The 14,455-nt window shown below is 38.7% G+C and overlaps 2 pseudogenes; both read left to right on the top strand.

The window, feature by feature from the left end:
* Positions 1-9,030: 9,030 nt before the first annotated feature.
* On the top strand, positions 9,031-12,765 carry LOC150056304 (peptidyl-prolyl cis-trans isomerase FKBP3-like; annotated as a pseudogene).
* LOC150056305 (solute carrier family 71 member 1 pseudogene) lies at positions 9,238-10,806 on the top strand (annotated as a pseudogene).
* Positions 12,766-14,455: the final 1,690 nt, after the last annotated feature.

Raw genomic sequence — 14,455 nt, 5'->3', positions numbered from 1 at the left:
GCTGAGACACAGAGTTACTAAAATAAAATTACAGGAACTTCTCCCACTGATTGCATGGCTCTTTATTTACCCATTCATCATGAGTCACTCTGTACAAAAGTATAGTAAGGAAAAATCCATAATGAGAAAAATAAATTATTTGTGCTCTACCTCTAGATGGACAGAAAGATGAAGAGGCATACTGACACACTCATGCACACACAAATGGAAAACACAGATTTGTTTTGACAACCTATTATACTACAAAAATATTTATGAATGTAAGCTGCAGTAAAGTGCATTCATCTTCCAAAAGCATTTACATTTCGCCAAAGATGCTTAGATTTTGGGAAGGTGAGAAGCCACTCTCAAAATGAACTCCCCTCCAGCTAAGGGGGCCAGGAGAAGAAAGCTTCTGGTTTCTTATTATCAAGCTTTCTTACAAAGTCATTCTCTCCACAGAATACCCTATTTTATACATCCACTGGGAAGTGACCACCCTTTATTTTGCAATCAGAGATTTGAGCTGGCAGAACTAAAGTGCCTTGGCAGCTGTAGAGATGAAACTAAACTGAAAAAACAGATTCTTAAGTGATGCCTAGATGGAAGGACTTGGACATGGTTCAGCTTTTTTAAAAAAATTCATTTAAATGTGTGATTGAATCCTGCTCATTACCCTCTCGGCAGTATATTGCATATTTGGCTTTTTATTGTATAATAATACTGAGGATGGAAATAAGTAAGATAGAAGTTTATCCCCTCATTAAAAAAGAAGAGCAGCTTTGTTTATGTTATAAACAATAGTCAGTAAATACATGGAACAAATTAATTTATCACAGAAAGCTATACCCAGAACTTGAAATATGCTATTTTGTTCTTTTGCCCAAATATCTTGACACAAATCAATCCCTTGGTATGGTAATCATACTCAGAGCTTACAGGCAACAGGGTATCAGAGCTCAAGTGCAACGCTTAATAATGTGAATTACCACTGGCAAATGACTTTATTAGGCCATTGCCCACCATCTTTTGGACACATTCTATTTCCTTCACACATTTTTCTTGAGTCACTTTCTGTCTTAGTCCATTTTCTGTTTCTGTGACTGAATCCCACCAGCTGGATATTTATAAAGAAAAGAGGTTTGTTTGATTCAGTTCTGGAAGTCCAAGAGCATACACTGGAATCTTCAAAGGGTCTTCCTGCTGGGTCATGAGATGGTGGTTGACTTCACATGGTGAGTAAGCCTGCTCAGGTCCCTCATTCCTTAGAAAGCCAGTATACGTGGCTTTAAGTTTTCAGTACATGAACCCCAGGGAACACATTCACATTTGGAGCATATATTTTCCACGAGTGTCCCAAACATCCTTTCACTTCAGTGTCATTGTTTGTAGTTTGCTTATTCTGCTTGAAACACTCTTATCTAAAATTGACACATGGCTGAAACACTTACTCCTTTCAAGTATCTACTCCCATGCCACATTATATCTTCACCCTCCTAATTTGTAACCTACATTACCCTATACGTATTTGATTCTCAATTGTCTTCTCCTACTTAAAGGTTACTCTCTGAGCAAAGGAACTTTGTTTGACATAGCAAAGATGAGATATGATCATGTCTTTCTTGTGTTTACCAAAACATGAAATGCAGAGTAGGTACATACTAATCACTTTCTAGGATGTTGTTCACTTGCTCTAGGATACCCAAATGGAAATTTTTACAGGTAAAGTATTGTTTAACTTGCTAAAATGATCACATTTGCTTTTTTGCCAGTCCTGGGCTTGAACTCAGGGCCTAACCACTGTCCTTGGGTTTTCTCAAGGCTAGAACCCTACCACTTAAGCCACAGCACCATTTACAGATTTTTCTGTGTATGTGGTACTGAGCAATCAAACCTGGGTCTTCGTGCATGTTAGCTAGGCAAGCACTCTGCTACTAAGCCAAACTCTTGGTCCAACACAGTTGCTTTTTTTGTAGCACAGTTTATCTCAATTGTGTCACCAGTTAGATGTACACAATCTTAACAGGTGTGACCCAGGAACAAGGAACACTTTATTATATTTATATTTATCTACTGGATGGGGAATAAGGAGACAAATCTCATCTCATGTTTTCCATTCCACCTCATTCTATTTCTGAAGACTTCAGTGTGAACAAAATGAAAACTTATAACCATGCCATGAAAAAACAGTTAATCATGTGTAGGCTCATGACCCAAGGGGTTGGTGTTATTTTGAAGACAGTGGAAACTTTCAGAGGTAAGCCCTAGTTGAAGGAAGAAGATTCCTTTTAAGATTATTCCTTTTAACCCCTAGCATCCTCTCTCTGTGTCTCCCTGTGTGTCTCTTTCCATATCTCTCTCTCCTTTCTCTACTTTTGACTTTTCCTCTCTCCCTTCCGCTGTTCCTTCCTCTTTCCCTTTCTCCCTCCTTTCCACTTTCCTCTCCACCATGAGTTGGGTAGCCTCTGACACATGCTCTCATTGTCATAATGTTCTACCTTACCATAGACCCACAATCAATAATGGAGACAAGGACTATGAACTGAAACTATGAAAACATGAACCAATAAGTTTAAGTTGCCTCTCCCAGAAGTTAATTAACACAGAAAATTAGTACATTAGAAATAGAATCATTACCATGACTACCTGACAATGAGGAACTGCTTTGTGAGAAAATTTCACAGAATTTGAGGACTTTAGTGATATCAAAATGAAAGTCATAGAATAATGAATTCCTAGAACACTGTAAGTAAGCCTTAATCAGGGATCCTGGAGGGAACTAACAACAAAACAAAAATAAAATAAAGTAAAGATAAATAACATGGAAAGAAACACAGTGAAGGTCAGGCTCCATGATATTTCAAATAGTAATTGGAGAGTCTACTAGAAATTGGACTAGAGTGCATGCACATAACATTCTAGCAACAACAACAAAAAAAAAAACAGTTGACATTTTGCCTGTACCCTAAGAGTTTGAGTGAGGCTAGTAAAAATAACAGGCCATTAGGCTGGTAGAAGACATTTCAAGCCAACCCAGCACTTAGGATATAACATGATTATGACTGGTTTAGCCAGATTTGTAGTGAGAATTTGGAGCAAACTAAATTTTGCAATTTAGTCAGAAAAGCCTGGGACTAAGACTTTGTACTAGGGTGAAAGGGAAAATATACTGAAGACATCTCAAAAACTGTCCAGATACAGTCATAAGTAGTCTCAGAGGTCATTTTTTCACTTGAGAAATGCTGCTATTAGGACATTCTGCTTGTACTGAGCCATGCAAGGAAATACTTTCTCTAGGATTCTATTAACCATGCTCAATTGCCCAGGCACTCAAGGGCCATTGCAATCCTGATTCCATAGTTGACCAGCTACACACTGCTTGAGTTAGGGGTAAACCTTGGCATTAACTTGCTTTTATAAAATAATTTATTAACATTGATTTTTACATCATTATTTCAAATGACATGTTAACAAACAAGTATTCAAGAAGAGAATTTCTATATACAATCACTGGCACTTAGTTTTTAGAACATAATCAAAATTTGGCTAAGGGTTTGTATATAATAGATACATATTAATCTATGTAATATAACATTATGTCTATAGGTTTTTATGTCTATGTAGTTATTTTTGTATTTCCAATACCATGTCCATAGCATTGGCTATGCAAATATTGAGTCCTTGCTCTTGTACTGTTTGGATCTAATAGCCATGTATTAAGGATACCATGTGCCTTTGTTCCTTTGGTCTTGACTTGTCTCACTCAACATGATTCACTCTAGAGTCATCCACTTCCCTGCAAACCATGGCATTAACTTTTACATTAGCTTTGGTGTTAGTTTTGAAGATACATGAAATATGTTATTGGTCATGGACTCTTCGACTAAGTTTTCAAAGGAAGGCTTTGGAAGCCAGGTAACATAAGACAGGACAGCAGCCCTTGGAGAGAGACCAAGAGAGCTATCAATGGCAAGATTCTAGAAGGTAGGCTGTCCAAGCCCATTGGCACTCTAATTATATCATCGTATGCCTCGGATATCACACATGGAGCTATAGATTTTTTTTGTTTAACTTTCTGAAACCAAACTCCCAGCCTAGACTTAGACTTTTGAGCAAGGTTAAGAGTCTGGAAACTCTTGGAGATGGACTACATGCATTTTATGTTGGAAGATTACTTAAAGGGTCAGCAGAGTAATAACATGGTTTGAATCTGAAATGTCATCCACAGCTGAAATGTTGAACACTTGGTCCCCACCAGTGACACCATTTTGGAAAATGGTAGAAGCATTAAGAGATGGGACCCTAGGGGGCCTGGTGTTTGACCTAATGGTAGAGTGCTTGCCTAGCATGCACAAAGACCCGGGTTCGATTCCTTGGTACCACATGCATAGAAAAAGCCAGAAATGGTGCTGTGGCTCAAGTGGCAGAGTGCTAGCCTTGAGGAAAAAGCCCAAGTACAGTGTTCAGGCCCTGAGTTCAAGCCCCAGGACTGGCAGAGAGAGAGAGAGAGAGAGAGAGAGAGAGAGAGAGAGAGAGAGAGAGAGAGAGAGAGAGAGAGAGAGAGAGAGAGAGAGAGAGAGAGAGGAAGAAGGAGGAGGAGGAGGAGGAGGAGAGAAGAAGAAGAAGAAGAAGAAGAAGAAGAAGAAGAAGAAGAAGAAGAAGAAGAAGAAGAAGAAGAGGGAGGGAGGGAGGGAGGGAGGGGGAGAGGGAGAGGGAGAGGGAGAGGGAGAAATGGGACCCTAGCTGGAGGAAAAACATTTCTGGGAGCAGCATATCTCTGAAGTTTAGACCTAGTCCCTGGACCTTTCTTTGTCTCTGCTTCATGTCCACTATGAGGTGAGTAGCCTTTGGCACAGGACCCTGCTGCTCTGATGTTCCAACTTACCTCATTTATTCTGGCCTAGAATCAATGGAGCCAAGGTCTGTTTACTGAAATCTCTGAAACAATAAGGTAAAATGTATCTTCCTTAAGTTGTTAGATCAGGTATTTTGTCACAGGGTCAAGAAGTCTGACTAGGACAATTAGTGATACAAGTATTATGTCTCATTGCCTAGAAAACATCTCCAATTTTTGCTACAATGAAGAGACCAGATAAAAGATGACACCCACTCTCTTCTTGAAACCTCCTTTGTCATAATGGAGGAAATGTGAAGTTTTTATCTTTTTTCTGAAGTATAAGAAGATAAATATGAAAGTAATGACATAACCAAATGATGACAAATACCCATAACACTAGTACTTGTGGGGGATCAGTCAGGGAGATTGCAAGTCATGTCTAGCCTAAATGAAATCCTGTCTCAAAAACTCAACATGAAAAGCAAAAACTAAAACTCCAATAGTGGTATAAATTAGTGGAGGATATGTAAAATTCAAATATTATATCAGTAGAACAAAGACTATAAAGATCCCATGCCTTGCCCTTGGGTAACCAACAGAAATCAAAGACGTTTACAGTCTCCGAAAGTTAAAAAGAGACTTGCCAAAAGTAACAGTACTCAGTGCTTGCAACCAAAATCAATGTATAATTTTATTAAATCAGTTCAAACTCAAATATCTACAAAAACTCTATTGTTAAAACAAAGTTCATTTCGGGATAATGTTACTCAAGATAAAAGAAAAGTATGACTTCAGTTGGAAAACAGCCTCCTTTAAAAAAAAAAACAGCCTACTATTGAGTAATTTCTTGCTAATGTTTCTAAAGCTTTGGGACTTTTCCATTTTTGGTTACCTGGTAGCTGAATTCACTGATTTTTTTTCTTTCCTTTTAGGCTTGCCTTCAATGTTTATTCTTGTTTAGAGAAACAAAAGGAGGCATCTTGAAACCAAATGCCAGAGCAACTTCAGGCAAATTAAAGTTCCATTTCAGAGAAAGGGAATAATTTCTGGGTATGACTCATTTGTGTCCTAGGCAGACTTATAAAGTAGTTTCAATCAGTTTTTCCAGCCAATACTGGCTTTCAGAAATTTTACACCAAGAAAAGTCAAATTCACTTAATGAAATTTTAGATTGCTTCAGGTAATAAAGGAAATCTAGTTCTTCTGTATACAAAATAAGTAAGGAATGCCCTTTACCGTTTAGGCCTCTGGCTGTTCTACCTGCAGGATGAATATATTTCTAAGTATCACCTAGAGGGTCATATTGAACAATAGTGTCATTTTAAGAAGAACTGCCTTTTTCCTGTATGTCTACATAAAACAATATCACTGAATCTGCATTGCAGAACTGCAAAACATGGTTGGGAACATATTTTGTTTTTGTCCTCCAGGCTGGGCCAAGTCAAGCAAGCCATGTAACTCAGCAGCTTGTAGTGCAATTCCATGAAAAGCATTTACAGGTTGAAGAGACTATCTATTTCTTCTTTTGGTTCCTCTGAAGGAATGTTAGAAACAAAGCCATTTCTTTTCAAAAATTACCTAACACTGCTCAGTGTTATCCCCCATCATGTTTATAATGTTTATTATCATCAACATAGATAACTTGGGATATTCTGCATGTAGCACAGAACACATCCTGCTGTGGCTAGTGATGTCAGCTTTTATATTTGAGTTGAGTACTGTTCAGATGCTCACTTCTTTCACTGCTTTTAAAGTACTCTTTTTTCCATATATTTTTATTGTAATTAATAGAAGGGTTACATTATAGATAGTGCATTACTTCACATACATTGATACCCTTTCTCATGTCTTGGTACCCATTTCCCTCCCTCAACCCCCACCCCTCGTCTTGTTTTGTTTTCCCCCCTTCCCTATCCAATTTCAAATAATCAAATACACATATATCCAATATATCAGATAACAAGGTGAAATACTGTAACAATATGAGATAACCAAGGGACAGCAAAAGAGATGAGAGAAAAGTTAAAGTACTCTTAATTACTAGATGAGGTAAAGAAGTAAACGAAGTTCATCAAAGCTGCTGTCAACACCAGAAGGCTGGACAGTTGTCTTCTTTCTCATGGTTTGGCTTCTCTGCTGCCTTTTGTCTCTTCAGAATTTAGTGCTTCCTGGCTTCTCTTTGTTTTCAGATTTTGTTTTCTACCTCCCCCTTTCAATAAAATTAGTACGGTCATCATTTTCCTTTTTTAGTTCCCCTTCTTTTTCCCTCCCATTTCTTCTTCCCTCCTTTGCTTCCTCTTTATAGTCCCTCTCTTCTTTCTTCTTTAATTCTAAGTTGGGATGCTACATTGTTGCTTCTTTTGGGGAGGGGGCTATGGTAGGTTTCTGGGCTGTAGTTTTTATAACACCTACATTTTCCCCTGACTCTACAGCTATATCTCATCTTCCTTTAGAGTTTCTGAGTGTCTATATTCATAGAATGTTTTACACATTTTTTTAATTTTATTGTTGGGATAATGTATAGAGGGGTTACAGGTACATCCCTCTGGTAGTAGGTGCATTACTTCTCACACATCGATACCCCTTCTCATGTTTTTGTCCCCATTTCCCTCCCACCACTCACTCCCAATCATCCTGTCTTCCCCCCTTTCCTTCGCTATTTCAAATAAACAAATAAATATATATGCAATATACCAGTTAACAACGTCAGATATAGTAATGACGAGATTAACTACAAAGGCAAAAAAGAGAAGAGAAATAACATAGTACATTAAGAACAACAATCACACAAGATAAACCTCTTGTTTCCATATCCTAGAGTTCATTTCATTTAGTCTCATCCCGTATACATAGGTTTTGAGCTATTTTAATCCTCTGCTAGGAGAGTCCTAGATGTGGTTTACACATTTTTGACTTTTCTGCCAGACGCACATTTCTGCTTTAAGTTCCGATCGGCATATGGCTGTGATCTCCCATAGCTTTAGGTTCCATAGCAAAGGCTGAGGTTCAACTTTGCCATCATGTGGCTCAGGAGTTTCCTCAATAGGTCAGAGATGTCAGAGAAGTATCTTGTCATGGCATCACCTTAGAGCACCTCGGCTCTCCAGAGAGATTCAATGAATACACTTGGCTCTGTGGACCTCCTAAAGACATCTGAAAAGTAGAAAGTTGAAAAATATTCTTATGCATTTCTGTATCAAAATACACCCCTGGAAACTTTATCCTTCCATAACCTCATCACATACACAGATAACAACCAACAGATGTAGACATCAGCTCAGTGAAACTATGTTATTAATAGCAATACTACCCATAATACTCAGGGAACTACTGTCTCAGAAGGTATAAGGTCAGCTAACAAGCACAAGGCAAACTGTCTCATCAGAGTGTTGTGGAAGTTCATAGGAAGCAAAAAGATAATTCCTAGGTGAATTGATCAGGAAAAACCTTTGTAGAGGATATTGAAAAGAAAGTTCCATAAGTAGAACTGAACATGAAGATAGAAGAAATGAGCTAAAGCAACTTAAGCAAATAAGGGGGTAGGGGGAGAAAGAGAGAGAGAGAGAGAGAGAGAGAGAGAGAGAGAGAGAGAGAGAGAGAGAGAGAGAGAGAGAGAGAGAGAGTACATGTACTTTAAGTGTGGAGGCAAGAGCTCATGAGTGTAGTAGGAAACAATAAGGCATTCCGGATATATGTAAAACAAGGGAAGATAAAATTGCTATGTGTGATTCTGAATTGTTACTCCACGCCTATGGAGTCATCATTAAAGCTATTTTGAACAAGAAAATTTCATAATGAGATATAGGCAGAGTGGGTTGGGAAGATTGCTCTGTTACTTGTAGAAAGTAGAGGAAGAGAGCTTATTCAAAGGCTATTGCAACAGTCCAGAAATAGCTAACTAAGGCTCTTGATTAGGGAAGCAACTATATGAATGGAGAAGTGAGAGTAACACTGAAGGAAATCCCAACAGGACATAATGACTTCCTTGGTATGTGGGAAGATAGGAAGCTATAAGAAATGATGGAGATTGAAATAAGGTACTGCAAAATAGCAATGTCAATAGGAAAATTTGTGAAGTCAGAACAAATTGAACAGAAAAAAAAACCCACTTCATTTACAAGTGTAAAGTTGCAAGAATCAGAAGGGCCTAGAGATGCTAAAATGAAAGGACATGGCAAACTAAGGCAGGGCCAGCTAAGTGCCAGCGTGGGAAGATGGCAGCTGCCCTGCCACAGCGGGCGTGGACCGTGCGTGGAGCAGCTACGCAGCGAGCAGCTGACCAAGAAGGACATTATCAAGTTTCTGCAGGATAATGGTTCAGATTTGTTTCTGGAAGAACATAAGTTATTAGGAAACATTAAAAATGTAGCCAAGAAGGCCCTAGGCAGGCCGGGCCCTTCAGATGGCATCGGGCGCCCTGAGCGGCTCAGCCCGGCAGTAGTGGCGGGACGGCCAAGAAAATCATCATTAAGGACGGGGGCACGCCTCAAGGAATAGGTTCTCCTAGTGATTATCATGCCATTACCATCATCTTTTTGGAGTTTTTTTGCTTGGGGACTGTTAACGACACCCACCTTGGTGGTATTACATGAAACCTCCCCCAAGCATACGTTTCTGATGAATGGCCTAATTCAGGGAGTAAAGAGTTTGTTGTCATTCCTCAGTGCCCCACTTATTGGTGCTCTCTCTGATGTTTGGGGCCCAAAGTCCGTTCTGCTGCTAACAGTGTTTTTCACGTGTGCCCCAATTCCTTTGATGAAGATCAGCCCGTGGTGGTACTTTGCCGTTATCTCCGTTTCTGGGGTTTTTGCAGTGACTTTCTCTGTGGTATTTGCTTATGTAGCAGACATAACCCAAGAACATGAAAGAAGTATGGCTTATGGGCTGGTTTCAGCAACATTTGCTGCAAGGTTAGTCACCAGCCCTGCAATTGGAGCTTACCTTGGACGAGTGTATGGGGACAGCCTAATAGTGGTTCTAGCTACAGCAATAGCTTTGCTAGATATTTGCTTTATCCTTGTTGCTGTCCCAGAGTCGCTGCCTGAGAAGCTGTGGCCAGCGTCATGGGGTGCGCCCATTTCCTGGGAACAGGCTGACCCCTTTGCATCCTTAAAAAACATGGGCCAAGATTTCACCGTGCTGCTGATCTGCATCACGGTATTTCTCTCGTACCTACCAGAGGCAGGCCAAAATTCCAGCTTTTTTTAATACCTCAGACAGACTATAGTCTTGAGTTTACTTATGAGGTCAATTGGAAATAAGAATACCATTTTATTGGGTCTGGGATTTCAGATATTACAACTGGCATGGAATGGCTTTGCTTCAGAACCTTGGGTGATGTGGGCGGCTGGAGCAGTGGCAGCCGTGTCCAGCATCACCTTCCCAGCGGTCAGCGCCCTTGCAGCGCCGATGCTGACCAACAGAGGGTTGTTCAGGGGATGATAACAGGGATTCGAGGACTGTGCAATGGTCTGGGGCCTGCCCTTTATGGATTCATTTTCTACATATTCCACGTGGAACTTAAAGAACTGCCAATAACAGGAACAGACTTGGGGACAAACACAAGCCCTCAGCACCATTTTGAACAGAATTCCATCATTCCTGGTCCCCCCTTCCTCTTTGGAGCCTGTTCGGTACTGCTGGCGCTACTTGTTGCCTTGTTTATCCCAGAACACACCAATTTAAGTTTGAGGTCCAGCAGTTGGAGAAAGCACTGTGGCAGTCACAGCCACCCTCACAGTACGCAAGCGCCAGGAGAGGCCAAAGAACCTTTACTCCAGGACACAAATGTGTGATGACGGAAATCAGGAAGATTTTTCTATCAGTGCCCAGGTCTTAGTTTTCACCTGTAGTTCTGGATGTACATTCCATTTCCATCTACAGTGTACTTTAAGATTGTCTTACGAAATGTATCTGCATGAACTCCGTGGGAACTAAAGAAAGAACCGGACAGTTTTCCAAAGATGTTACAATTTCTTTTGAAAAGAAAACTTTTGCTTATTAGCACGTTTCTTGCCACTAAGCTGTTTTTATTATACATCCTTTAATTAAAAACTATATGTAACTTCTTAGACATTAGCATATGTCTGCTACCATTTCCCTAAGGTGTTGAGCTTTAACTCTGTGCTGACTCCTGGAGAGCAGAGTAGGTAGTGTGGTTGTGGACCTGTTCCTTTTAACATTGTAAAATCCTGAGACAGATTTTAATATTGTAAAATCTTGAGTCAAATAATTCAAAGCCTTAATGCAGGTGCACTAAAATAAGAAGTGGTAAATGAGTTATTAGCAATTTTTTAAAAAAGACACTTAAGAAAATTGTACTAAATCCGAATCATGTTTCAAGCTTATTTGCAGTAATTTATTTTAAACATCATTCACTACTGTTTATCAGCCATTTAGAATTTAAATTGGGTTAGTTAGAGCTTGTGAACCTAAATGCTGGCTCAAATTTATTCCCCAATTACTTCTTATATCATTATTCTTTTAATGTTTGCACAATCATAAGAACCTCAACACTTGAATACATAATCTAAAAATTATAGTACAGTTGGTAGCCTTGAAAATGTCAATGTGATACTATATGTAGATAAATATATATAGTGGCCTTTCAGGACTGTCACAGTAACACTTTATTTGCAGAGCTAATGTTTGTCCTAAATTTCAGGACCCTAGAAGAGAGCTTTATACAATTACTGATGTGAATTTCTCTAAAGTGTATATTTTTGTGTCCAGTTATATTATTTTAAAAAAGTGTTACTTTGTAAAAATTGTACATAAAGTATTGTATAGTTTACAGTTTTCATCTTGTGTGTGGTTATTGCCTAATGCTTTTCAAACTTGGAACATTTACTATGGCTAAATAAGGTCTTTAAATTGTAAATATTCTGTTAATAAAATTAAATATTTTAATGATTTTTTTTTCTTTTAAAAAAATGTAGCCAAGAAAAGACTTAGAAAAAAATCATATTAAGTGAAGTAAGCCAGACTCAAAGGAACATAGGCTCAATGGTTTCCCTCATTTGTCATAATCAGTAGAAACCTTGGACTCTCCTAGCAGAGATTTACAATAGGACAAAACATAGATACATAAGGCCATAGAGTATGATGCTAAATGAAAGGACCTCCAGGATATAGAAACAAAAGCCATATAATAAGTGATTGTTGTCCTTAATGTACTATGTTATCTCTCATCTCTTTTGCTGTCCCTTGGTTATCTCATATTGTTACAGTATTTCACCTTGTTATTTGATATATTGTATATCTGCTATATGCTTATTTGGTTATTTGAAATTGGATAGGAGGGAGAACAGGATGAGGGGGGAAGGGAAATGGGGACCAAGACATGAGAAAGGGTATCAATGTCTGTGAAGTAATGCACCTTCTATCTGGTGAATATAATGTAACCCTTCTATTAATTACAATAAAAAATATATGAAAAAAGAAAAAAATGTAACCAAGACAGCTAATAAGGACCATTTGGTTACAGCCTATAACCATCTTTTTGAAAGTAAGCGTTTCAAAGGTACTGAAAGTATAAGTAAAGTGTCTGAGCAAGTAAAAAATGTGAAGCGTAATGAAGATAAACCCAAAGAAACCATGTCTGAAGAGACTCTGGATGAGGGTCCACCAAAATATGCAAAATCTATTCTAAAAAAGGGAGATGTTGTTCACTGCGGGTACACAGGAACACTACAGGACGGAACTGTTTTTGATACTAATATTCAAACAAGTTCAAAGAAGAAGAAAAGTGCCAAGCCGTTAAGTTTTGAGGTTGGAGTAGGTAAAGTTATCAGAGGGTGGGATGAAGCCCTCTTGACTATGAGTAAAGGAGAAAAGGCTCGACTGGAGATTGAACAGAATGGGCTTATGGAAAGAAAGGACAGCCTGATGCCAAGATTCCACCAAATGCAAAGCTCATTTTTGAAGTAGAATTAGTGGCCATCGATTAAAAAAGTGATTCAGATCTGAAGAAATCAAGCAATGATAGGACTTAGCCTTGAAATTTAGGTTGGAATAGTCAACTGAAAACCCAAGGAGTTAAGATGTGTTTATACTTGATACCAATTTTTTGAGAAACGCAACCCCATGTATCTAAACTATTTTGGTATAACTGTGTAAAATACCGGTTGCAGAGTAATTTTTCCTTTTACTTCATGCTGTAATCTAAAAGGCTCAATAAAAACTTGCCAACTGTCAAAAAAAGAAATGACATGATTGGAAAGTAAATAGAAAACTCAACCCCATGGAGAAAATAATTGGAGTCAGAGAAATTTATACAAAAAATGAAGAGATTGTCCTAAAGCATAAAAAGTCCATAATTGATGTGTGGTACAAACACAGAAGCTAGTCAAGAAGATAAAAATCAAGAAGCTATTTGAGAAATAATAAGAATCTAAATGTTGAAGTGAACAGACTAAAGGTAAAAGAACACTTCAAAGAATGATTGTATGAAATCCTTCAAACACATGCTACCAAGGCTTAGACATTATATTTGTGCTTTCCCCATGGACACAGAGCCTAAATTACAAGGAGATAAACATTAATTGGTAATGAAAGAGAATTAGATCAATATTTCAAGAACTTTAAACATAAAATATTAGAAGACAATATGAGAAGTAAATGGGGCCAAAAGAAAGTAGAAACCAGATGCCGATGGCTCATTCCTGTAATTCTAGCTACTCAGGGGGCTGACATCTGAGGATCATGGTTCAAAGCCAGCCAGGCAGGAAAGCCCATGAGACTGTATCTCCAATAAACTACTCAGCAAAAGCCAGAAGTGGTGCTGTGGCTCAAGTGGTAGAGTTCAAGCCCTAGAACCAGCAAAAAATAAAAATTAAAATTGAAATGTTACCATGTTTAGGGGTTTGTTGTTCTCTTTTTCTAGAACGAATGGTGATTTTCCTATCAACATTTATTCAGTATCAACACTATGGTATTGTATTATCTCATGAGATCCAGAGATAATTAGAACTTGATCCTCATTTGCAAGCAACCAACAAACAATTTAGTGGAGGAAACAGAAAAGTAAATTATTTGGTCAACTAAATTATTTGGTAAGGGTGGTGTGGAGGTAAGCAACTAGCAGTGGGTGGGAGCATTGATGGGGAACTTGAGCCTGGTCAGGGGCAAAGGGAGGTGCTGATGCTGAAAGGACCCCTAGACCTGATGCCTTTTGCCTCTTAAATGCCAAAGTGAGTCTGTATATTTAAACAAAGACATCAAGAGATGAAACACTGCATGGTTTTCTAGAGAGCAAAGACTCTTATAGGAGGGACAGAAACTGAAATTAATGAGAAGAGTAAATAATAGCTTGGTTCTGAAGAAGGTGAAGCAGAGGACCCAGAGCACCCGTCGTCCAGCATGGCACTGGTGGCACACGCCTGTAATCCTAGATACCCAGGAGGCTGAGATGAGATGGTCATCACTCAAAGTCATCCCAGGCAGGAAAGTCCATGAGACTCATATCTCCAAATAACTCGTCAAAGACCAGAAGTGGAGTCCTAGCTCACGTGGTAGAGTGCTAGCCTTGAACAACAAAAAAAGAGAAGTTCAGTGACATCCCCAGGCTCGGAAATCAAGCCTTGGGATGGGCACAATAAAATAGCCCTTTCCAGAAGAACATAGAAATGAAGGAGACAA

This window comes from Megascapheus bottae, chromosome 12, assembly GCF_031878675.1.
Source record: "Megascapheus bottae isolate mThoBot1 chromosome 12, mThoBot2.hap1, whole genome shotgun sequence".
Taxonomy (NCBI): domain Eukaryota; kingdom Metazoa; phylum Chordata; class Mammalia; order Rodentia; family Geomyidae; genus Megascapheus; species Megascapheus bottae.
This window is presented reverse-complemented; position numbering and strand designations above follow the sequence as displayed.